Source organism: Lissotriton vulgaris, chromosome 4_1, assembly GCF_964263255.1.
Source record: "Lissotriton vulgaris chromosome 4_1, aLisVul1.2, whole genome shotgun sequence".
Lineage (NCBI taxonomy): Eukaryota > Metazoa > Chordata > Amphibia > Caudata > Salamandridae > Lissotriton > Lissotriton vulgaris.
The window spans coordinates 2,052,561,119-2,052,587,836 of NC_141691.1; the positions used below are offsets into that span (position 1 = coordinate 2,052,561,119).

The 26,718-nt window shown below is 46.9% G+C and overlaps 1 protein-coding gene across 1 annotated transcript in view; it reads left to right on the forward strand.

The window, feature by feature from the left end:
- Positions 1–3,530: 3,530 nt before the first annotated feature.
- LOC147724947 (uncharacterized) overlaps positions 3,531–26,718 on the forward strand; it is a 110,418-nt gene continuing 87,230 nt past the window's right edge. Inside the window, exon 1 of the mRNA XM_086966437.1 lies at positions 3,531–3,684. The gene's annotated coding sequence lies outside the window, so the exon portion shown is untranslated. The remainder of the gene's footprint in view (positions 3,685–26,718) is intronic.

Sequence of the window (26,718 nt, forward strand, 5' to 3'; positions counted from 1 at the left end):
AGCAGGCCTTCCTGCTCTGTGAAGCCTGCTTGTCACATAATGGCAATTGCAAACAAAACAGGTGATGGACCGAATGTGGATCAATGTCACCCACACTCACCCCAGTCCAAAGATCTGGGCCCAAATCCATCGTTTTTTTGCACTCCACGGAATCAAGCATCCGAGTGCGCTGGGGATGCTCAGACGTGGGTCCCAGGCACTCCACACCACTGGAGTCAAGCTAGCCGGGCTGATGAGAGGTGTTACCTCGAAACCGGTTCGGTCCTCGGATGCTTGATTCCGTTCTGGGAAGGACATGGCTTTTGTAGTTCGGACTGGACTGTTCCCATGGGGCACAGGGTCAGAGCTGATTTGCATATCGCCATTGTCTAACCCAGGGTGGCGTGGAGTGCAAAAAAACGATGGATTTGGGCCCAGATCTTTGGACTGGGTTGAATGTGTGACATTGATCCACATTCTGTCCATCACCTGTTTTGTTTGCAATTGCCGCCCTAAGTGCGCTGGGGATGCTCAGATGTGGGTCCCAGGCACTCCACACCACTGGAGTCAAGCTAGCTGGGCTGATGAGAGGTGTTACCTCGAAACCGGTCCGGTCCTCGGATGCTTGATTCCGTTCTGGGAAAGACATGGCTTTTGTAGTTCGGACTAGACTGTTCCCATGGGGCACAGGGTCAGAGCTGATTTGCATATTGCCATTGTCTAACCCAGGGTGGAGTGGAGTGCAAAAAGACGATAGATTTGGGCCCAGATCTTTGGACTGGGGTGAATGTGTGACATTGATCCACATTCTGTCCGTCACCTGTTTTGTTTGCAATTGCCGCCCTAAGTGCGCTGGGGATGCTCAGACGTGGGTCCCAGGCACTCCACAGCACAGGAGTCAAGCTAGCTGGGCTGATGAGAGGTGTTACCTCGAAACCGGTCCGGTCCTCGGATGCTGGATTCCGTTCTGGGAAAGACATGGCTTTTGTAGTTCGGACTGGACTGTTCCCATGGGGCACAGGGTCAGAGCTGATTTGCATATCGCCATTGTCTAACCAAGGGTGGAGTGGAGTGCAAAAAAACGATGGATTTGGGCCCAGATCTTTGGACTGGGGTGAATGTGTGACATTGATCCACATTCTGTCCATCACCGGTTTTGTTTGCAATTGCCGCCCTAAGTGCGCTGGGGATGCTCAGACGTGGGTCCCAGGCACTCCACACTACTGGAGTCAAGCTAGCCGGGCTGATGAGAGGTATTACCTCGAAACCGGTCCGGTCCACGGATGCTTGATTCCGTTCTGGGAAGGACATGGCTTTTGTAGTTCGGACTGGACTGTTCCCATGGGGCACAGGGTCAGAGCTGATTTGCATATCGCCATTGTCTAACCCAGGGTGGTGTGGAGTGCAAAAAACGATGGATTTGGGCCCAGATCTTTGGACTGGGGTGAATGTGTGACATTGATCCACATTCTGTCCATCACCTGTTTTGTTTGCAATTGCCATTATGTGACAAGCAGGCTTCACAGAGCAGGAAGGCCTGCTTGCGTGCTTCCCCTGCGAATTCCTGTGCATTATTTTGTTGCATTATTTTGTCACTTGAAGGGGAAAGACTGAAAGTTACAGAATGTTGTTTTTGAGCCAGGCCTTTGACTCCAGCCCATGTTCTAACACCCTCCATGGTGCATAACATCACAGTTCCCCTTCTTTTATTTTATTTTTTTATTTTCTGTTAGACGCCAACCGCTGGCGGACGGGGACCATAATCCTTGCAGATTAGGGTGCTTGGAGGCTACCAGCTCCTCCCCCTCATGCCACTGCGCCACTCCCCCCCCCCCCCCAAAAAAAAAAACAATCCTCTGTTTAGGTACTGTGTTTTTGTCCATCATCTTTTTAGAATGTAAACATCCAAGCAAAACAAACTAGGTGTCTAACTTCAGAGTGATCCGCAGTATCTGGAGAGCTGCTTAATATTGTGAATGGAAATGCAGATAAAAACGTGTTCCAAAAAGCCACTGTTTCCTCCTTATATTCTTCTTTTTCCCTTTCCTTGTTTATTGGCCCCTCTTTCACTTTTTTCTTTTCCTCATTTGTGCTTCTTGCCCTCCTAGCCAGCATTACCAGGGTGTGTGGTTTCCTGGAGTCGTACACGGCGAGTTGCTATGCTTCCTCCGACCAATCACAAACTTACCCTGATTTTATTGCTGCAATCTTTTGAGACTGTACTACTCTCTCATGATTCTTTCTCTCATGCCTTGGGTGTGTTTATCATCCAGCACATAGCTTGTAGATCTGTGTCTTGCCATGCTACATGTACGTGTAACCCCACTGACCACTCCATTAGCCATATTTCATATGTCATGTCCTGTTGTACTTACCAGAGTCCATCACTGTGTAGGCGTTTTAGATCAATGATATTTTAGTTTAATTTGCATTTTCAATGGCTGTGTGTATTAGAAGCTGTATTAAAGCAAGAAACACATAAACACCCTGAAAAACAAGCATTGGCATAGCCAATAGGTGTCGCATTTGGGACCTTATAAGTGTTTAGCAATGCAACCAAGGATATTCTGCTGCATAACTAAATACTTATAGGGTCCAAAAGGCGAGACCTATTGGCTATGCCAGTGCTTGGTATGTATAGCATTAAGCCAGGCATCTTTGAGATTGCATTTTTTGTGAGCTGAGAGGAAGAGGATTCATTTTGGGGGGTTATTTAGTTCCCCATCATCCACAGCAGGATTTTGAAAAGTCCTTTATTAGGTTTTCATCTTTTGAGTTCAGAGAGATTCTGATATATAGTTGTGTGTCACCTGTTTATTGAATGTTTCCTTGCTTTATAGTAAATAATTTATCAATTCGAGCAGCACTTATATTTAAACTCATTGTTTACTAGAAGCAATTCAACTAAACGACTCTTTAAAGAGGAGTATCTGTTGCTATTTCCTCACTTGCTTATGTTCGCCAATTCTAAAATGAAGTAACAGAATGAAGAATTTCCGATTACCCTGCACACCCGCATGAGAAGTAATCAGACTGTTTTATTGATCAAAAGAGACTGTTTCTGCAATCATAATCATAGTAAAATGTTTAAATATATCCTAGGTCACCAAGGCGGTTGCTTTTTACACCTTCATGCATAATGAGCAACTATAGGTATACTTGCCAATACCCACAGTTAAGCAGGAGTTGCCTGTTTTTTTTAAGCGAAAATTGATTTGTTTTACCGCAACCCAGCCTAATATTGCACCCACTTCGGTGGATAACAATAGAGAAAATACATTTCTCTGTATTGTTTTTAAAATCGCCTCCTCTTTATCCAAATCTATGCATGTATATAAGTATTATGAACTGGCTTCATTAACTATCCCATTAACGGACACTGGAGAGTAAAGGCCGTATTGCAGGCAAAACACGGTATTTTAGTAATGATTAGAATTATACAAGGGCTCTACATTGCCACGAGAAAGTGGAGTGGTGTAGATGAGTTTGCTGCGTCGGCCTCTCCTTTTCGCGTGAACTATTCCTTTCCAAGATGGCCGCCGTGGAAGAGAAGTCAGGTTCATCTGAGCACGCTGCCATCTTTAAACAGTCACTTTTATTTGTTTACAAAAGCATCCCTCCTTGTATGTCCACGTCTCTGCTTCGTTTCGGCTGCTTCAGACACACGACGCAGAGCTGAATATTAACTTCAGAGCCGCCGGTTCTGTAAGTATTGGCCTCGTATTTCAGCTTCTGGCCTCCCTCCTGCGTGCCAGTCTTCTTTACTCCTTTCCAACAGCTTCTGTGGTACTTCTTTCATCCCGTATCAAACATCAGCAATGTTCCTAACGCCCTTTACCTCCCTGTTCCCACACTGCCTCTGTGCTCCGTTAATCTCACTCTCCCCGCAGCATAGTTCGCTTTCGAGTGCCCCAGCTGCACTGACAAATCCAGCTTCAGTGGTCTTGTAAACTCCCAGTAGGCGTAGCCTTCGACCTTGTGATTCTGTTGGTCTTTGAATTCTTAGTGCTCCCCCGAGTCGTACCCCTCTGAGCTCCTTGCAGGCCCAGTCCTCCCCTGAGTCCACCCCACCCCCCCGAGCCTCAGTACTCACCTGAGCCCCTGCATCCTTACTGCTCCCAAGAACTCTGCATCCTTAGTGCTCCCAAGAGCCCCTGCATCCTTGGTGCTCCCAAGAGCCCCTGCATCCTTGGTGCTCCCAAGAGCCCCTGCATCCTTGGTGCTCCCAAGAGCCCTGCATCCGTAGTGCTCCCAAGAACTCTGCATCCGTAGTGCTCCCAAGAACTCTGCATCCGTAGTGCTCCCAAGAACTCTGCATCCTTAGTGCTCCCAAGAACTCTGCATCCTTAGTGCTCCCAAGAACTCTGCATCCTTAGTGCTCCCAAGAGCCCCTGCATCCTTACTGCTCCCAAGAACGCTGCATCCTTAGTGCTCCCAAGAGCTCCTGCATCCTTAGTGCTCCCAAGAGATCTGCATCCTTAGTGCTCCCAAGAGATCTGCATCCTTAGTGCTCCCAAGAGCTCTGCATCCTTGGTGCTCCCAAGAACTCTGCATCCTTACTGCTCCCAAGAGCCCCTGCATCCTTACTGCTCCCAAGAACTCTGCATCCGTAGTGCTCCCAAGAACTCTGCATCCGTAGTGCTCCCAAGAACTCTGCAGCCGTAGTGCTCCCAAGAGCTCTGCAGTCGTAGTGCTCCCAAGAACTCTGCATCCTTAGTGCTCCCAAGAGCTTTGCATCCGTAGTGCTCCCAAGAGCTCTGCATCCGTAGTGCTCCCAAGAACTCTGCATCCTTAGTGCTCCCAAGAGCCCCTGCATCCTTACTGCTCCCAAGAACGCTGCATCCTTAGTGCTCCCAAGAGCCCCTGCATCTGTAGTGCTCCCTAGAGCTCTGCATCCGTAGTGCTCCCAAGAGATCTGCATCCTTAGTGCTCCCAAGAGCTCTGCATCCTTGGTGCTCCCAAGAACTCTGCATCCTTACTGCTCCCAAGAGCCCCTGCATCCTTACTGCTCCCAAGAACTCTGCATCCGTAGTGCTCCCAAGAACTCTGCATCCGTAGTGCTCCCAAGAACTCTGCATCCGTAGTGCTCCCAAGAGCTCTGCAGTCGTAGTGCTCCCAAGAACTCTGCATCCTTAGTGCTCCCAAGAGCTTTGCATCCGTAGTGCTCCCAAGAGCCCCTGCATCCTTACTGCTCCCAAGAACGCTGCATCCTTAGTGCTCCCAAGAGCCCCTGCATCTGTAGTGCTCCCTAGAGCTCTGCATCCGTAGTGCTCCCTAGAGCTCTGCATCCGTAGTGCTCCCAAGAACTCTGCATCCTTAGTGCTCCCAAGAGCCCCTCCATCCTTAGTGCTTCCAAGAGCTCTGCATCCGTAGTGCTCCCAAGAACTCTGCATCCTTACTGCTCCCAAGAGCCCCTGCATCCTTACTGCTCCCAAGAACGCTGCATCCTTAGTGCTCCCAAGAGCCCCTGCATCTGTAGTGCTCCCTAGAGCTCTGCATCCGTAGTGCTCCCTAGAGCTCTGCATCCGTAGTGCTCCCAAGAACCCTGCATCCTTAGTGCTCCCAAGAGCACCTGAATCCTTAGTGCTCCCAAGAGATCTGCATCCTTAGTGCTCCCAAGAGCTCTGCATCCTTAGTGCTCCCAAGAGCTCTGCATCCTTAGTGCTCCCAAGAACTCTGCATCCTTAGTGCTCCCAAGAGCTCTGCATCCGTAGTGCTCCCAAGAGCTCTGCATCCGTAGTGCTCCCAAGAGCTCTGCATCCTTAGTGCTCCAAAAGAGCTCTGCATCCGTAGTGCTCCCAAGAGCCCCTGCATCCTTACTGCTCCCAAGAGCCCCTGCATCCTTAGTGTTCCCAAGAAGTCTGCATCCCTGGTGCTCCTAAGAGCCCATGCATTCCATACTGCTCCCAAGAACTCTGCATCCTTAGTGCTCCCAAGAGCCCCTCCATCCTTAGTGCTCCCAAGAACTCTGCATCCTTAGTGCTCCCAAGAGCCCCTCCATCCTTAGTGCTCCCAAGAACTCTGCATCCTTGGTGCTCCTAAGAACTCTGCATCCTTGGTGCTCCTAAGAGCTCTGCATCCTTAATGCTCCTAAGAACTCTGTATCCTTAGTGCTCCCAAGAGCTCTGCATCCTTAATGCTCCAAAGAACTCGGTATCCTTAGTGCTCCCAAGAGCTCTGCATTCTTAGTGCTCCCAAGAGCCCCTGCAACCTCAGTGCTCCTCAATGCCACTGCAGCCCCAGTGCGCCCCTGAGCCCCCCGCAGCCCCAGTGCACCCTTGAGCCACCCGCAGCCTCAGTGCGCCCCTGAGCCCCCGCAGCCTCAGTGCGCCGTTGAGCCCCCCACAGCCTCAGTGCTCCCCTGAGCCCCTGCAGCCTTAGTGTTCCCCTGAGCCCTCCCCCCGCAGCCTCAGTGCTCCCCTGAGCCCCCCCCGCAGCCTCAGTGCGCCCCTGAGCCGCCCGCAGCCTCAGTGCGCCCCTGAGCCGCCCGCAGCCTCAGTGTTCCCCTGAGCCCCCGCTGCCTTAGTGCTCCACTGAGCCCCCCCCCACCCCCCCCACCGCAGCCTCAGGGCTCCCCTTGGCCCCCGCAGCCTCAGTGATCCCCTTCACCCCCTTGGCTCCTCTGCAGCTTCAGTGATCCCCTGCAGCCTCGGTGATCCCCTGAGTCCCCCGCATCCTCAGAGCTCTGCTGACCCTCCTCCCCCTGTACTGCCTCGGTCCTCTGCTGTGTGGCCTCAGTGCTCCCCTGGGCCCCCCGCAGGCTCAGTGCTCCCCTGAGCCCCCCCCCCAGCCTCAGTGTTCCCCTGAGCCCCCCCTGCCTTAGTGCTCCACTGAGCCCCCCCCCCCGCAGCATCAGGGGTCCCCTTGCCCCAAGCAGCCTCAGTGATCCCCTTCACCCCCTTGGCTCCTCTGCAGCTTCAGTGATCCCCTGCAGCCTCGGTGATCCCCTGAGTCCCCCGCATCCTCAGAGCTCTGCTGAGCCTCCTCCCCCTGTACTGCCTCGGTCCTCTGCTGTGTGGCCTCGGTGCTCTTCTGGACCAACACCCCCCCCGTACATGCCAATAGTTTGTAGTTTAAGTTTATTTGTTTGAATAATTAAAATCTTACAAAAATGTGACCTTAGAGAAAATATCAGCATGCCAATAGAACCAATTAAGGTAGCTTATTTTGGCTGTCTTCCGCCTGAAATTGTCTTTGCTTCAATAGAAGTTGATGGGGAAAATACACCCCATGTTTTTTTTTAACTCCATTATTTTATCTGCTAAAACATTGGCATGACTGCACCCCCGTGGCCTCAGTGCTCCTCTGGACCCACCCCCTGTAGCCTCAGTGCTCCCCTGAACCCCTGCCACCCCATGGCTTCAGTGCTCCCCTAACCCTTCCCCATGGTCTACGGGCTCCCTGGACTCACTCCCTGCAGCATCAGTGCTCCCCTGAACCCCTGCCACCCCATGGCTGTAGTGCTCCCCTAACCCTTCCCCATGGTCTGCGGGCTCCCCGGACTCACTCCCTGCAGCATCAGTGCTCACCTGGACTCCTGCAATCCCTACACTAGCCTCAGTGCTCTCCTGGCCATTCCCCGTGGCCTCCGAGCTCCTCCTACCCTACCCTTACCCTCTGGCTTGTGCTACCCCCTACCTTAACCCTGCTGCCTCGGTCTTCCTCCTACCCTTAACCTTACTCCTCCTCTGAACCCTCATATAATTAAATTAATTAACTCTCTGCTTCTACGTGTATGAGATGGGCACGCACACAACAGTGCTCCTCTACACTTAACCTACAGACTCCTAATTGACACATCTACACCAACTATTATGAACTTATTCTGGACAGATGTTTGGGCAAGCAGTGTTCTGAATTGTGTCATTGGTAGGACACACAAAGTGCATTATGCAGAAAATAGTTTATATCGATCAAATGCTCCATTGTGCATCAGGGTGCTACATTTGCATCGCTTACTTGGTATCTCTTTACTCTACATCTTGTGCTACCTGTCATTTTATTTTTTATTTCATCAGTACTTCTGAATTGCTTTAAGAGTGCAATGGGGCGCTGCCTCTATTGTGTTACTCTCTACATGCTGTTTCCTATTACTTGTTCTCTTTCTGCATCTGTGTGATATCTCTGAAGGTATTTAACATGAACCCAGCTGCTACCCATGAATTGCTCTAATAGTGTAATAAGAGAATTGTTAACATCTCTGTTGCCAGCTGCCTCACAGATATCCTTGCTCTTTTTGCCTGAAACTGGCTTTCGCCTCTTTCCTAAGTCCTTCTATTACCACTGCCTACTAACCACTGCACTCATTATACCATGCCAAGTCATTCCACATCCTGATTGTAGCACTGTTCCCTTTTTCACCTGCACATGCGTCTTCTTTGATAATCAAGAATCTCTGTGAAGACTACAGCAATTAACAATATTGCAACCTACAGAGTATATCCACTCATCAGTTAGTCAACAAATGCATTCTAGATCTCTCTCTCTCTCTCTCTCTCTCTCTCTCTCTCTCTCTCTCTCTCTCTCTCTCTATATATATATATATATATATATATATATATATATAAACATCTTGAAGTGTCACGACTTTAGGTATGATGAATTTCTTAAAATTAGGTCGATGCTGCTTCTATTTGTTGATTTTACCTGTCAAGTATACACTGTAGATTATAATATTGTTTGGTACTGTAGTAATATGTTCTAATATCACTTGTTAAAAGTTATTTGAACTGGTAGGTTATGCTAGTGTTCCCTAGGGTACTGAGTGCTATAAGCAGAGGGAATTAGGGAGATTGGGGGATGTATGTGAGTGAATGTTTGTGAAGTGAGATTGCAGAGGTGTATGGTGAAAGGGGCGGTAAAGGTATTTGTACATTATACACTAACATATGTTTTACATAATATAACATAAAGAGAAAGACTATGAATATATCTATATGAAAGCTAATGTTACATTTGTAATGATGACTTAAAACGAGTATCATATTTTGAAGAAAGGCTTCCTCTGATGCTCTTTATAGTATTTGTAATATGGTTTACTTTTTTGCCAATTTATTGGTGGAAAGAAAGCATAGAGGGTTTAGTTTTGGTCAACCAACTCTACATACAGATCTTGACTGTCCACATTTTTTCCATTTACAAATACATGCTTCAGGAGTACTTCTGGGGGCAAGGCAATAGCGCTTAAGGGCCCTACTAGTGGAAGCGGTATGCTTTATCAATTATGATATTCACTTTTGTATAACACTAACCATCATTGTTATGGCATAATAGTGCCATGTCCCTCCTGGTACCCTTTTGTATAGATCAGGGAAGGCCATCAATTGAATTAAAGGAATCCTTGTTTGATAGGATCTGTTTTGTTTTGCTAGTGGTTGATTGTTTGTGGTGAGGTGATCCTTTTTTCACTGTTAGGCATTGAAATTGTGTGGGTATTATAAAAGTCAATTGAGTTGGATATTAGATGTTTGTGGTGTTTTGTACTTGGGTAGGTTGGCCGAAGAACGTTTTTAGGTCTCGCCTCTCAATGCGCATGCGCATTGAGCAGAGCGAGACTATAGGGCTTTAAACAGACTTTATCCAACTGGCGATTTGGTGCTGTGCCCGTGCGGTTTTACTCAATGCGCAAGCGCATTGACCTAAAATGCGCGTGCACAGCACCAAATCACCGTCTGTTCCCTCAGCCGCACTCCTCCCACACCCCCGCTCCGCCCCCTCCCCTGCCTGCCGTGTCGCATTTCTCCTCCCCCCTCCCCACAGCAATGCCCTCCGTCTTGGCTCGCTAAACTACTCGCTGCCTCCTCTCGCTCTCCTTAATCCGCTCTCCCTCCTCCCACACCCCCGCTCCGCCCCCTCCCCTGCCTGCCGTGTCACTTTTAAATCTGTATTTTCCCACCTTTTCACACCCTTATCGCCGCTCCGCCCCCTCCCCTGCCCGCTGTGTCGCATTTCTCCTCCCCCCTCCCCTTCTCTGACTTTCCTCCGTCCTGTTTTCCTAGCAGCACCCCCACCCCCCTGTCCCCTACCAGCCTCCACTGAATGCTCCGATTTTTCTGTGAAAGGAACTGGGCTCGTGAGAAGTTACGCTTTTCTCATTCCAGTCCTGATGTGCATTGAGTGCGGCTCCGGCAGCTTCCAGTTCTGCAGCACTTCGTCTATTGCTTTTGGAAAGCTGCATTTCAGTAATTTTGGCTCTCCCCGCTCCGCACCCTCCCCTGCCCGCCGTGTCGCATTTCTCCTTTCTCCTCCTCCCTCCCCTTCTCTGACTTCCCTCCGTCTTGTTTTCCTAGCAGCACCCCCACCCCGCCACCCCCCTGTCCCCTACCAGCCTCCACTGAATGCTCCGATTTTTCTGTGAAAGTAACTGGGCTCGTGAGAAGTTACGCTTTTCTCATTCCAGTCCTGATGTGCATTAAGTGCGGCTCCGGCAGCTTCCAATTCTGCAGCACTTCGTCTATTGCTTTTGGAAAGCTGCATTTCATCTGTTTTAGATCAAATACTTGCTTGGGTAAAGGTTTACCTGTATGTTTCCCTTATTATATGCTTTTAGTTTTTGTCTGTTTTCTAAGCTCTGCCCAATTATTTTTTTGAGGGGCGTGGCTAGCAGATTGTGGCTTGCAGTCATTTGATTAGTCTAAGGGATGATTTGCCTAGGATCACACAGTGTTGTTAACCAGTGAAGCGGCAACATGGTGTTTCGAATAACAACTCTGTGACCAGTGCTGCATGTACTGTTGTAAGCTATAAAAAAATTCTGAATAAACATCTCAACCTTTGTACTCACTGTGTACTGTCGCCTGCCCCAGAAGTGTGCAGCAGGAATGCCTCTGTAAAGTGGAAGCAGGCAGGTCTGTCGAGGTTCCTGCTTAAAACATCAGTAGCTTCATTTCAGTCTTTAAGGGTTAGGCGGCGGCCCCTCCACCTTTGCAAAGCGTGCTCATGGGAGGAGGTGCAGTGAAAGCGGCTTCTTAGAGGGCGCTGTGGTGTCCAGGTTTATAGGAAATGTATCGTTCCTTTAGATCTATCCTGCTGTGAATTGAACTCGTCATTCTGGTTCCGTTTTTTTGAACCTGTAACCTTCAGTTCTAATCCCGAATTTCATCCCGGACCAACATTGTGTGATCCTTGGCAAATCCTTTTTCTACCCGCGCATTAGTGCATTTATCAGCTATAGCCTGGAGCACATCATAAGAAACTGAAATGACTGCATGGAATGGCTTGCTCTAAGGGCCCAAGACTTATCCCAAATAACTAAGTGTAACCAATAGCACTGAACAAACCACTAACCTTGGGTTCCGGAGCAGCTTGCTGCTGGCGTAAAACACCTCGATCCCTCGTCAGGGGTAGAAAGTGCTATATAAATACAATGGCAATTTTTATTTTATTTAATTATTAGTTGGCTAATGTTCCTGATAGCTGGGGATTAGAAATTAGTGTGTTATTTATTTTTAGAAAGTCGATCTTTGGGAAGTTGTTTTTTGGGCTAGTTTCTAGTTGCGACTTTGGCGCGATTTGGGGCTTAATACATTTGTTAGTATTGCATGTGTGGTTGCCTGACTAAATATTTGGGGTACCACTGACCACTGCTTTTTTGGGCTCTGTTACACAAAGTGCACCTGGTATAATATTAGACTCAATCTTTGATGTGCCCAGTTTTTTGCACTTTCTACAATTTTGACGTCTTTCACATCAAGTGAGTCAGCACAATTACTTTAGGCTAATTTACAAGGAGCAGACATGTTACCTGTTGGCAAACCTCTTCTGTCGGCCTGCTCCAATCCGTCGAAATGAATGTTTTGGCCTCCAAGGATGTACTCTAAAAATTGTGATTGGTTTTGTCAACTTCTGCTGTGCTTAACTAAATCATGTGGTTTGTATATCAGCCTTAATTATCTTCATGTGAAATGGCTAGAATGAAACTGGAGTTCTTTTACTTCTGCTTGTCACACCACTTAATGTAGTAGTACTCTGTGCTGCAGGTAAACCGCCGATGTGGCCTAACGACCAGAGCTGCCATCTAAGTCATGTAAATACAAAACATGTTGCATTACAAATGCTACAGGTGTCACATTCGCGAAAGTTATAACTATTGGCATTGTAAATGACAAAGCTATCAATTTAGCTATTTTAAAAACCAACACATAAATAAAATATTTTTCATTTACAAGACCAATAGCTACAACTTTTCTAATGCGAGACCTATTGCATTTCCAATGCTTGTTTCTCATTGTTTGAGACTGAGCAAAGAGTGGATCAGATGTCCACTGCTCTGACAAAGAGTAGTGCTTTTTTATACATACAATACAGGTCAGTGTCTTATGGAGCATTATGGTGCGTATTAAAGTGTGCATTGTTTAGGCTAAATTTACATACATTTTTAGGTCGAGACTGAGCAGCTCATGCGTTGCTCTGCGGCATGCTGTATTGGAGTATGGAATAGAAGCCCTGCCCCCTCCCCGACCATATTTTTTATTTTCTTGTGTCATTGTCCTCCATAAATGCTGGCTTCTGACTCGTTAACAGGCTTGTTAGTCCCTCCTTAGTACTGTCTTGTCTTAATTGGTAACCTCCCATGATGACTGGCCCTTTTACTTCAGTTGTTACACGGGACGCTTTTTTTAATCTGTAAGCACTATTTTCTTTAATGAATTTCTCCTACTGTAGGCACGACATGCTTTCCTGGAACAGGGTCAAGACTAATTTGCATGTGGCTAGGTCTAAACTGGAATGGCGTGGCATGCAAAAAAGTGATGGACTTAACCCAGATCTGTGACTGGGGGTGTGTTAGACCTGACATCATTGGCCTGAGTCTCTCCTCCATTTTTTCTGTTTACGATGTTTTTGCTGGTATATTGCTTTGGGCACTGTGCCACTGCTGATCAATTCCACAGTGCAAGTGCTCCCTATGTTAAATTAATATTGATTGGATTCCATGTTTGGCTTATTTGGTTTACTATCAGTCCCTAGTATGGTGCACCAGGAGTGCCAGGGCTTGTAAATACAAATGCTGCTAGTGGGCTTGCAGCACGTATTGTGCCACCCACAGAAGCAGCCTGGTAAAATGTGTCTAAAGGTCTGCCATTGCTGTCACGCGGACTGCGCAAGTACACCTACTTGCCAGTCCCCAAACCTTCCCTTAACTTCATGTTAGTCACCCCTATGGTAGGCCCGAGGGCAGGGTGCATTGTAAGCATAAGGTAGGACAAGCCTGACGAAGTTGGCATGTCCTAATAGTGAATTACCGCCATATTAGTTTTTCACTATTGTAAGGTTGCCTGCTCTCCATAAGTTAGAATGGGCTGCCAGGATTATTATTGGTATAATCCTAGCAGGCTCGGGGAGCATGGTACAATGTCGAGTTTGGTAACCCTGAACTCAGGGTTTAATAACGCATTCGTTTGGGTGGATGGTTTTTGGACTCTGGGTTTGAAAATAGCACTTTTAGAAAGTGGCTATTTTCTTGTCTAACTATTACTGGTTTCTGCTGGTTTGGTGTGTGTGTGACAGGGGCTGGGTGGCTCCGGAGTGCTGAATGACTCAGTGTGGGGTGAGTGAGGCCTTTGCATTGAGAGTAGGGGAAGAGTAGCTCCTGATAGCCTGCCCTGCCCGATACAATGCTGACTCCACCCCCTGCCGGGCGGCTGATAGCTCTGCTCCTGCCAGTGACAATACTGGCTCCACCTCCTGCTGGGCGTCTGAGGACCCTGCCCTGCACAGTGAATAGGCCAGGTGCCTCGGCCTGGCTACACCCACAACAAACCCAGGATGAGGGGAATTCCCCTGCATGGACAAAGGGATCAAAGCAGGAAAGGGGTATAAGAGAAGGACCCCTGAACCAAGACTTTAGATCAATTCTGACAAGGAACCCTGAACCAAGGACAAGAAGCCTGCTGATCCAAGGACTTGCCTACCCCTTCTGCCAGAGTGCTGTTTGCTGGGGGGAATCCTGCAGTCACTTCTTTATTTTTGCCAAGGAACCAGGAGAGAGGAACTGAGTATGTACTCTCAAGCTTTGCCAAGGAAATCTCCAAGGGCTGGAAGAGTGCCAGCCTCCTGTTGAAGTCACAGGGCTAAAGGACTTCACCATTTGCTGAAAGTGCTTGTTGCTGGAACCTGAAAGTCCAGCACCTCTGAAGAAATCCAGAAATCATGACGCCGACGGACGCCGCCGAATCCAGCTCGACATCGTGAGTGCAGCTCCCGTGTCCCGCATCTTCGACGCCGGCCGGTGGTCCCGATCGACGCTAGTAGCGAAGCCGCTACCGATGCCTCGTCCCCGAGCCCTCTCGACGCCGTGAGCGCTGCTCACTCTTGCAACATCATCATCGACATCGACGACGACGCCGTATCCTGCTTCACCTTGGGAGCGCTGCTCCTGCCTGACATCTGTCGACGCCGCTGCAGATCGCCCTGACTCCGAGGCCCGGTCGACGCCGAAGACGCGACGCCGGACATCTCGACGCCGCTGATCATCGTGTGCTTCGCTTTTCCAAGGTACTGTGTTGAGGGGGTTCCGTGTGACTCCGGGCTCGACGTAGCGCTCCTCGCGGTCAACGCCAAACCTTTGGATTAACTTTGCCTCGACGTCATGTGACTCCTGTGGGTTACATTGTTGCCAAGAACTGTGATTTAAAGAAGAAGAGTTGCTTTTGTTACTAAAGACTTTGTGCTAAGAAGAAACTACACTTGAACTATTATTTTTCCTTCCAAGAGTATTTATTAAGATTGTGGTATATTTTTGTCGTTATTTGGTCTTGTGCTAAGCCTTATATAAACATCCTTATTTTTATAATACTACTGTGTCGTGTCCATTTGTAGTGTATTCACTTTATTACTGTATATGGTCATCAATGCTTAACGCACTGCCTCTGAGATAAGCCTGTCTGCTTTGCCAAGCTACCAAGGGGGTGAGCAGGGGTTATCTAAGTGTGTGATCCCCTTGCCCTGACTAGAGGAGGTGAGTCCCTATTTGTCAGAAGTGTATACCTCCGCCAACTAGAGACAGCCAAGTCTAACAGGGTGAATGTTTGATTGATTCAGCATTCCGTCCATCATCTGTTCTTTTTGCATTTGTCACCCTAAGTGGGAAGGGAATGCCCAATCATGGGTCTCGTGCTCGCTACGACACCAGATTCAGGCTATCCTGGCTGATGAGGGGTGAAACCCCCAAACCGGTCCTAGGATACTTGTTTCTAGTCCAGGGAGGACCTGGCCTGGCATTTTGGGGTGGACTGTTCCCATGAGGAACATGGTCAAGACTGATTGCGTATGGCTCATTTTGGGGTGGACTGTTCCCATAGGGAACATGGTCAAGACTGATTGTGTATGGCTAGGTCTAAACTGGAATGGTGTGGCGTGCAAAGAAAAGATGGATTTAACCTTGATCTATGACTGGGGGTGAATGTCGATTGATTCAGCATTCCGCCAATCGTCTGTTCTTTTTGCATTTGACACCCTAAGTGGTAAGGGAATGCCCAGTCCCCTGCTCGCTACTACACCAGATTCAGGCTATCCTGACTGATGAGGGGTGAAACCCCCAAACCGGTCCTAGTATACTTGTTTCTGGTCCAGGGTGGGTAGAGGTCAAGCAGTAGCAATGCCGGAGTACTGCCTCCATCCGTTTGTTCTCGTAAGTCATCTACCACCGATAAAATGACTGATACAGTAGAGTGAATGGGCCGGAATCCTGCTAAGAAGGGGTGGGGTTCCAGAAATTTTGAATCCTGCAAAAAGGATTATAAGCAATGCGCAACATGTGCCTATAAGATTTTTGATATTTTGATAGTTAAGGAAGAAAGTAGATGGGTCTGTAGTTTTTCAGCAATGGAGGGTCCTCAACTAGTTCTTTCTGAAGTGGGATTATCACAGCTTCTTCAAAGGATTGGCGGACACAGCCCTGAGTTTAGGATTGATTCAGATGGAAAAGGGCAATTTCTGGAAAGGCAGATAAAAATTTTTGGATCCTGTGGAAGACCTGTATCTTTCGGAAATCTAGATTTTAATTTTGTCACTAATTCCATGAGAACGTCTTGACTGATAAGTGAAAAAGGATTTCTATTTTTGGGTGTAGTCATTAAATCTAACGTTCTGTCTGGGATAGGATCTTTTATCTCATTTATTTTATCCACAAAGAATGTTTTTAGGTAATCGCATAATGTTTGTGTGCGGGTAGTCGATAATGTTACTTGATCTGGATTAGATAGCTCTCTGACAGTTTCAAAAATGACTTTTGACTTATTTCCAGAGTTTATGACTTTGTTTGAGAAGAATTTTACATTAGCCTGCAAGATGGCTTTTAAAAAAATAGTGTTTCATGTTTTGAACGAAAATTTGTTGTTGGCCAACTACCTTGGTTTGTGAGCATGATGATGACTAGGTGCTTTCTAGCATATGTTTATAAACAATGGTGTGTGGTATTGTTCAGTACAGCGTGGCAGACAGATGGCAAATCCACCATCAGGGGGATCCTAACATACCGACCCCTCGGATCCCAGAGCAACTTTAGAAAACCTCCTCACCAACCTAGTCACCCCCTTTGCCATAAATTATAAAGGTATCTTACTCCTAGGCAACTTCAACTTCCATCTTGAAGACCCCTCATACTCAAACACCACAGACCTACAGACAGCCTACAAAACATCAGACTCACTCAGCTTGTGAAAGGGCCCAAGAATGTTGCCGGACTCACCCTTGACTCCATCTTTACCTCCAGTGACAAAATCACGGTTAGTCATGTCTCCCTGTTCACTTGGTCAGACCACTTCATCATACACTTCCACATCTCGATGAAGAACACACCGACGAAGACCCTAGCCGCAGCTGGAAGAATGTGACCAAAGTCACATGGCTCACCACTCTCCAGATATACTTCTCGTTCTTCTCCGAGGACACACACAGAAACACAAGACGGTTTCAATAACTGGATCTCCACCAGCGCTAACATCCACACACCCCACAAAAACACCAACCCAAAGAGAACAAACAAACAAGTGAGCTGGTGCATCAATGCACTTGGAGTCCAAGAGGCGATGCAAACAGTTGGAAAGAAAATGGAGAACCTCACATGAATCCACCTCCAGGAAGGCCTACAAGACTCCACTCAAGGGCTAGACCACAAACTGGAGACCAAGAAGAAAGCTCTGACCCAGAGGGTTGAAGCCAGCAACAACAAATACAAAGACATCTTCACCATTGCTAAGGAATTCCCCATCCTGCAGCCACCTCCACCGCCCATCACCCCTTCACAAGGACTCTGCAACCAACTCTCTGACTCTTCCACAACAAGATATTTAAAATCTCCTTTAACTTTGACACTCAACGACACCCAGTCTCACCTCCAACCTCCACCACGAAGGTCACCCCACTCACAAAATGGACCCCGCTGACCAACAAAAACACAGTAGCTATGATTTCATCCTTCCCTTCGGATGCTTCCATGAACCCATGTCCTCACCGCTTCTTCAACTTTAGGATGCCCACGATAAGCATAGCACTCAAAACAGTCATCAACACCTCCATCGCTAAAGCCACTTCCTCAGATGTCTCGAAACACAAAATAGTAATCCCGCTACTCAAGAAACCATCCAAAGACCCCGAAGTCCTCATCAACTACTTATCCATCTCCCTGCTCTCCTCTCCCAACAAAGTTATAGAAAAGGCCATCCACTCTCCCACTACCTTGAGCACCACAATATCCTCAACAACTTGCAAGTGGTTCCTGAAGTTCCGATACAGCCCTCATTGTAGCTTCAAACGACATCTGCAGCATTCTAGATTGTGGCCACCCTTCTGCACTCGTCCTCCTGGACCTCTCCGCTGCCTTTGACACAGTCTCCCACAGCACACTCATCTCCAGACTTCACATAACCAGAATCCAAGCACACGCTCTCAAGGGGATAACTTCCTTCCTGATTGGAAGAATGCAACAGGTCAAGCTCCCTCCACTTACCTAAGAACCTGAGGACCTCCTCTGCAGAGTCCCACAAGGCTCATTACTCCTCCTCACTCTCTTCAACGTATACATGACTCCTCTAATAAGCATCATTCGGACCCATCGACTCAGCATCATCTCTTACGCCGACGGCACCCAACTCATCCTATTTCTCTCAGAAGACACCAACACCACCAAAAAGAATTTCAAAATGCTCATGTCAAATGTGGCCAACTGGATGAGAGATAACTACCTCAAACTCAACGCTGCCAATACGGAAGTGCTGATTTTTGGCAACAACTCATTATGGGACTCCACCTGGTGGCCCACAGAGCTAGGCCCCACCACCTCTCGCCACACCAGAAACCCAGGCATAACCCTGAACACAAACCTCACAATGAGACATCAAATCAATGCAGTCACATCCTCCCGCTTTCGCATACTACACATGCTTAGAAAAATCATCAAATGGTTCCCTCCTGACACCAGAAAACACCACTGCCAGAATAGTACACAACCTTCTTCGCTGCACCCACATCATTCCTCACCTCCAAAACCCATGCTGGCTCCCTATTCAGAAAAACTGGTAGTTCAAGATGCTCACCCATGCCTACCCTACAAGGCAATTCACAACCAGGCTCCTACGTACCTCAATCCCCGTCTACACTTCTGCCAACCAACCAGGAAGCTCCACTCTTCATCACCTGCACTCACCCACACCCCCGTATCCATAGAAGCAAGGCAGAAGGTAGGGCTTTCTTTTGCTTGGCAGCCAAATCCAGGAACGACCTCCCGAGCTCATCGGGACAGCAGCGCTACTTACGGATTTCTGCCAGAAATTGAAAACCTGGCTCTTCAACTGATCCTAGTTGCAGAGGCAGCACCTACTCAGCGCCTGGATACCCTCACGGTGACAAGTTGGCACACTACAAACCCATGTTACAGCACAGTGCATGCTGTTGGGGTTTCACCGACCGCTCAGACATAGGTGATTAGAGGAGAGTTGATTGTATGTGGCATGAGCTGCTATAATGTAGAGATTGCTGGGTTAAACGTGTTTTTAGGTTGAAGCCTACCAGACAGCTGGCTTTTCTAAAGTATTCTTTGGGATATTCTGAAAGCTTCTCTGGAATGCATTCCACCCATTCCTAGTCATTGGTTTGGTATTTTGTGTCTCACAGTTGCTTGCATTCTATTTGCTGGCTTTATTTATTTTAAGCTGTTCACCTTGATTTTGTCACACCAGTGGAGCATACCCCTTTTGCCTGGCTCCTTGTGTTCTTCCTTTTTGTCTTGCTTTTTGTAAACATGCCTTTAAATGTTGCTGTGTATTCAAAGACAGAAGTCAAATGTCAGGCTATTTCTTCAGAGGGAGCTTGGTGTTTACTTTTCCATCTCTGACTTCAAATTGAGAAGATTTATGTCGCAATCTTGCTGGGGTTGTGACAGAAAAGTCTTTTTTTCTAGCACACAACAAAATGTTAATATCTATAAATGAACTGTGCAGATGTTTCAGAATTAGGAAAGCACAATGAAGCACATTTAAAAAAAAATCTGAAGTGTGAAAACAAATACTTTAATACGATAAAAACAAATCAATACTCTAGGTGATGCTATTTCCACATATTATCTTTTGTGCTCTGTATAATTTCAACAGTAAAACTGTGTCTGTGCAAATGTAATTGTCACTTCAATTCAAAATGTGTTGTTTGTAATGGCAATGCGCTATCACACATGCAAACTCCAATCCACTCCATGCCACTCTAGACCCTCCACTGTATTACACTCTACTCCACTCCATTGAACTCAGCTCCACTCCACTGTATGCCACTAACACACTGTGCTCTACGGCACTCCACTTACCAAAACAAACTACCACTCTGTGCCACTCCACTGTATGTACCTTCCACTCTGCAACAGTCAGCTGTATGCCCCTCCGCTATACGACACGTCCCTCCACACTGCAACGCATCAATCTGAGACACCACTCTACTCTGACATGCCAGTCCACTCTGCTATGACATGCCACATTACTCTACTCTGTGCCACTCTATGCCACGCCACTCAGACACTTCACTCCTCTCTATATCCCTCCACTCTACACTCCTCCACTCCCCATTACACTCCTTCACTCCCTTCAACTCTGTCCACTCTACTGTATGCCACTCCACATGCCACTCTGCGCCCCTCCATCCTACAACAATCTAAACCATTCTACAACACTTTACTTCACACTACTTCTGTCTACGCCACTTAACTCTACTCCACTCTACCCCTCTCCATTTTGCGACACTCTACAGCACTCTGCTCCACAACACTCTGCCTCACAACACTGTACTCTACAGCACTCTATTCAACAACATTCTACGGCACTCTACTCCACTGTATACCAGTCCACTCCGTGACGAGCAAATCCACTCTACTTCATGACAATTAACTCCACTCTTCTTCACTGTACACAACTCCCGCTACCTGGCTCCACGCCATTTTATTCCACTATACTCCACAACATTCAATGCCACTCCACTATACGACGGTCTACTCCACTCAATGCCACTCCACTATACGCCCTTCCATTCTACGACTCTTCATGGCACTCCACGCCGTGGTGTTGGCATGCATCATTAACATGTATTATCATAAGTGGTCATAGCAATAGTTCTATTGCAGAATGTAGAGACTACCTGGTAACCATTAGCTGAGTGCTGAGCAAGGAAGACACTATGAGTGCTCTCCCAATAAATTTCAATTTAACCTCACTTGCCTTAAGTTGTCTAGACTACAAATTGGCAATGAGTAGTGGACAAGTACAGGAGACCCTGCCTGTGCCTTTTTCGCGACCATCTTACCATCGCATGGATGGTAGTCTTCTGGGTGCTTCTACTTGAGCATGGCATTCCTCCTAGGCTGATTGGCGTAGCAGACCTTTCGGTGCTTAACCCGGTAATTTTGGAGTTTTCTTTGGAGATCTGGAAGCATTAGGGCGAGCAAGTGGCAGTTGGATCGTGCACAAGACGTAGCATCGTGCGAGGCATCTGAGACACCTATTTACGCTATCCTGAAGTTACGTGTGGCATGACCTCCACTCCATGGATAATTCGCAGTGACATCACTCAAAGCTGCCATCTTGGAAGAAGCAGCAAAATTGTGTGGCCGTGCTAATATAGCTTTCAACGCAGCGACATCTTAGGAGGAAAAATATTTGTGCAGTTATAAGCAGTGCCACGCACACCATTCACTGCATGTCACAATCTGCCGAAGATAACAGTAACGTGCACACTGTTCACAGCGTGTCAAGTGGCATAGACCAGCTTGTTAAGGAGTGATGTGCTATCTATTGACCGGCTGAGAGATAATTGACGTGTGTACAGACGCACCCTCTATTTACAATGAGCATACACCATTCCACAGTGCATTACTAAGCAGAAACCAGCTGATGAAATTAACACGCACACCTTTACATCAAGAGACTTTGATAAATTGTACATTGTACATTGAGACACAGCCAGACCAAGCAATTCTTCACCCAGAGAGTAAAAATTGTCCCACTTATAATATGCCTTTTGGGTGCTATAAGTTTGTCTGAATGCCCTGTAGGCTGGCATCAGCCGCTACTGTATTCCAGCGACTAATGCACAAACTGTTGAGGGACATTTCTGAAGTTGCCTAATTTCAGGACAACATCTTAATTGTGGGAAAGAGCAGGAGAGGACATGATGGAAATTTTCTCAAATTCCTGAAGAAATTGAAAACATATGGGTTGACTGCTGAATTAGAGAAATGCAAATTTTGCAGACAGTGTGTGACATACTTAGGTTATGAAGTTAGTGAAAGGGGGATCTTTCCCAAAAGCGAGATTATAGAATCCATCAAAGATGCCCCATCTCCCATTTGCAAAGAAGAAGTAAAGTCATTTTTAGGACTGTCAAAATTTTACTCAAAATCGGTGAAGAACATTGCTGGAAAAACAACATTTTGAGGCAATTTTTGAAAACACGTCAATGTTTTGAGTGGCATGAAGTGTTGTAAAGTAAATGCATGAAAATTGAGGTACGTATATTCGCACAGCCATTCCCTTGCAAGAGTATGATCCTAATGGCTGTACTGTACTGGCCACTGAATCCAGTGGAAAGGGACTTGGTGCTGTTCTATCTGAAATTACCAGTAGTGGGGCGGAAAGAACTGTGTGCTTTGCATCTTGTTCTCTGACCGGAGTCTGGGTAGTTGTAGCCTTGATAGTGAGGCCTGAATTTTGCAGAGCCTTCAAAAGATTCTTCTGGTGGACCAGGTGATCCTCCCAGGTAGAGCTAAAGGCAGCTATATCATCAAGATATTCTGCACTATAGGCTTCCAAGCCTGTAAGGAAGTTATCCTTTGGAATGTGGCAGGTGCATTTTTCAAGTCAAAGGGCATTTCAATAAATTGATAATGCCCACTAGGGGTTCAACATGCTGTTTTTGGTTTGGCATCCTCAGCTAATCTGATTTGCCAATAGCCAGCAGTGAGGTCAAATGTGATTAAGAACTTGACTGAGGCTAAAGTGTCAATACGCTCATCTGCTCTATGAATTGGGTGAGCATTAGACCTAGTGACTGCACTGAGTCCTCTGTAGTCTAAACACAACCTCATCTCTGTTTTTCCACCCTTGGTGTGATGTTTGGGTAGTAAGACTAATGGGCTAGCCCAGGGGCTATCTGAGGGCTCAATAACTCCCAACTCCAGCATCTTTTTGACCTCTGTCCTGATGCAATCTCTGACATGGTCAGATATTTTATTCTGCATAGGTAGACTCTCAACTGTGTCCACTTAATGGGTACACCAGGTGGCTTGACTAGGAGTCAGAGAAAACATATGCTTGAATTGATTCAGGACCTTACTGCAGTCAATCTGCTGCTAATCAATGAGGCTGCTTGCCAAAGCGCCTCCTTCACCGGACCCATCATCAGGATTTTGTGAGACAAGATCAGGGAGAGAGTAACTCGCTTCCTCCTGTCCCTCATCAGTTGCCATGAGCAAGCCCATGGCAGCCCTGTCAACAAAAGGTTTTAGGCTGTTCACATCAAGTACCCTATGGGGACGTCTGGGAGTGCCAAGATCCACCAAATAGATTACCTCACCCTTTTTGTTCAAGTATAGTGTGGGGTGTACTCCATTTGTCCTGGAGAGCTGCTGGTGCCACAGGCTCTAACTCCCCCACCTTCTGACCTGGCTGATAACCAGTCAGGACAGCCATTTGGTCATGCAATGCTTTTTGGAGTTCTTGTCTTGCCTCAAAGTTTTTGCTGGCCTTCTTCATGTATCCAGCTATGCGGGAGCGCAGACCAAGTACATAATCCACTATGTCCTGTTTGGGTGGTTTGAAAAGTAACTCCCATCCCCCCTTCACTAGTCACAAGGGACCCCTAACTGGATGCCCAAACAGAAGTTCAAAAGGGCTGTAGCCAACCCCCTTCTCAGGGACCTCTCTGTGGGCAAAGAGAAGGCAGGGTAGTAGGACATCCCATTTTCACTTAAGCTTTTCTGGGAGGCCCATAGTCATACCCTTGAGGGTTTTAATGAATCTTTCAACTAACTCATTGCATTGAGGATGGTAGAGTGTGTTGAATTTGTAATTAACTCCACACTCTTTCCACATTATAGTAATATAACTTGACATGAAGTTTGTACCTCTGTCAGTTAAGACCTCCTTACGGAATCCCATTCTGGAAACAATTCCTAAGAGGGCCCTTGCCGCCACAGGAGCTGTAGTGGTCCTAAGGGGAATGGCTTCTGGGTACCTAGTGGCATGGTCCACCATCACTCAAATATAGCTGTGCCCAGATTCTGTAAGAGGGTTCATGGAACCAATAATATCAATTCAAACCCTACCACTGGGAGTAGAATTAGAGAGCCTTTTTGATGCCACCTGATTTGCCACTGTCTTTGCAGGTGGCATAAGAGTGACAACTCTTTTGTGTCCTCAGAAATATGGGGCCAGTGAAAGTGAGGGACAAGCCTGTCCCAAGTTTGCTTTGCCCTAAACTGTCCTGCTAGGGGAATTTCATGTGCTAGGGTGAGCAGGAAGCCTCCAAACGGCTGTGGTATAAACAACCTCCTGGAGGCACCAGGCTTTGGGTCTCTACACTATTAGTACAGAGGCCCTTCATCCTAACATATACTATGGGTCCCACTGACATACCCAGCAACTTCAGAAGCAGCTTGCTGTCTGAAGGGTTCAAGGAAGGGGTAGGTTGGCTGCTCCAAATTAAAATGTGCTCTGGAAGGGCCCTCTGCACCCAAGAACTCATCCTGATCAGGTTCAAGCTTATCTGGGGCAGTTCCTTCACATATGCCAAGGTCATCTCTCTCAAGAGATTGATCCTCACTCTGAGTCTGGGAGAAAGACTCAGCCTTGCCCCTCCTGCTCATTCTCTTGGAATGCACCTGGTCCATTGTTCCAGAATCCAGGGCCTTTTCAGTGTAAATCTGCTTTGCTTGTGATCTGGTCACTTTTTTTAAGTAAACAAGGGGGACCCACTTAATGGCTTTGGACCATGGGTAATAGCTATTTAAAAGAACAAAGGTCCTAAGCTCAAAACAATTTTTGGAAAAAAGAATAACAAATGGACCACAATCGGAAACCATGTATAGTTCTTCTACTACCCAGCCGGGCATAGAATTTATTTTAGGAATGTTTGACACAAGGTCAATTTGAATCTTTCAATCACATAACAAACATAATATTGTTTGAAGTAAGGCACAAGCCTGTACCGAACTCATCAGAATATAGAGAAAGTTTGTGAAAAAGGGTGCAAAGGAAAGAGTTTTTTACATCAGGCAAAAGAAGAGTTGAGCAAAAGAGTGGTACTGCTTTAGAATTAAAATTGGCAGTATTCCCTGTAGTAGAACATACACCAATAATCCACAATAAATAACAATGTATGTCTACATAGCAGTGTCGACGGCGTTTCGATCCTATGCTCTATAATAAAAGGATCATCATCAGGACTTAATATATGCCTGGAATTAAACAATCAAGCCTGTAAAGGAAAACAGGAGAAAACAGAGAGACAACCATATATTAGAAAACGCTACTCTGTCTATTTTTCAAAGATATGAACAAGAAGTCAACTTTGTCACACAATACTTGCCATGCAATTTCGAAATCGCAGTGTGGTGGAAGGTGTTTGTCTTGACTGACGGCGAGAGAATTGCGCAGTGGTTGGAATGTGCCTATTTTGTAAAGGATAGTCATTTCCGTGTGGGTGAGGAGATGACATCCTGTGATTACACGAACTGCTGGGATATCGGGTATATCACACATCAGTGAGGCATAAGTGAAGGAGTGCAGGACTTAAAATGTGCTAAAGTGGAACAGTGCTAGATTAAAACAACACTGGCGTACCCAGAGGTGGAATTGAAGAACGCACTTTCATTTGATGTTGGCCTCGTTATTGCAGTACATTGACGAACAAGAGGCTGTGAAACAATAGTCATGGTTATACTTTGGTAAGGCCCAAGTTGGTGCTCGTGAGCTAACGTGCGTTTAGCTGCAACCCTTACCTATATCTTGATTGAGCTGGAACGACTACCCAATTCAGGCTACCTCGTGGCGAGGAGATAAATAGAGGAACAATCTGCGGACGAGATGTTGTCCAGATTAAGCACTGGGCAGATTGTAGACGATCAACTTAAGGGGCAGGAGCGGGTAATTGCTCACCTTAACATGGGAAAATTGTCTCCCGTAGCAGCGCCAATCGGCTGAGTGAGGTTGAATGAGCACCAAGCTTGGCGTTCTCATTCGAGTTCCAGGGGCTCTGTGACGGCGGTCGGGTGGATACACCAATCCGCTGTAAAGAGAGGGGGAGAGAGACCGTCAAAATGCGGTATGCCTCTCTGCTGACTGTGTCAGCGCAGCGGGTTCGGGCAGGGGCTGGACTGAGTCTCACCTCGTTTGTTGTCTAGACGTCAGTGCATCTGTTCCGCGCTGGCGTTGCAGCTTCCGTGTCAGGAAGTTTGCGCGAACAGCTTTGAAGAGGTGGCGATCATGTGACCTAGGTCACGTGATCTTCTGTGTTGGCGGCGGACATGTTGAAGTGATGAGGAAATACTCGTGCGTGCCTAAAGGCAATAGTGCCCAGAGTATAAAGTAATACCCTTGCTTATGAAGGGCCAAAGTTTTACACTGATTAGTAACGGAATTCTTTAAAAACCGCTTGGTTTTATCAGAAGTAAACCGGTTGGTTACTTTTGCGATTTTCAGTGAGAAGGGGGTGGCTGGTCGGTGGCCATATTGGAGTGAGGAAATAGTGAATTAAAAGTGCTTAGGGTGCGTACCTAAGGAGTGAATAGGGACACATGCAATTCCAAACGACATATGGTTAAAATTGCTCAGTATACTATATACACAATGATTATCAATATACATGTACATTTTTAACACAGGAACCCAGCTGACAGATTTTTCATTGAAATCAGAGCAGATTGGTCCAGTCCTCATTCCTATTCAAACCAGTCCTGATGGTATTAAATTGAATGATGGATTTCAGTTCCTCTCTGTTCATTATCTGGGATAAATTCCCACCTCTTTGTGGAAGTTTGATGGACTTCAAGATGGTCCACCTGATGTCATCTGCTGTGTGGTTCAACTCGGTGAAATGTTCTACCAAGGGGGCATTCGGCGTATTGCATCTTATCCTGCTTCGATGCTGGCTGATTCTGGTCTTGGCCTTTTGGCTTGTCTGGCCTACATACATTTTATTGCATGGGCAGAAAATAGCGTACACAACATTGCAAGTGTTACAGTTTGTGAGTGATTTCATCTCAAAGTT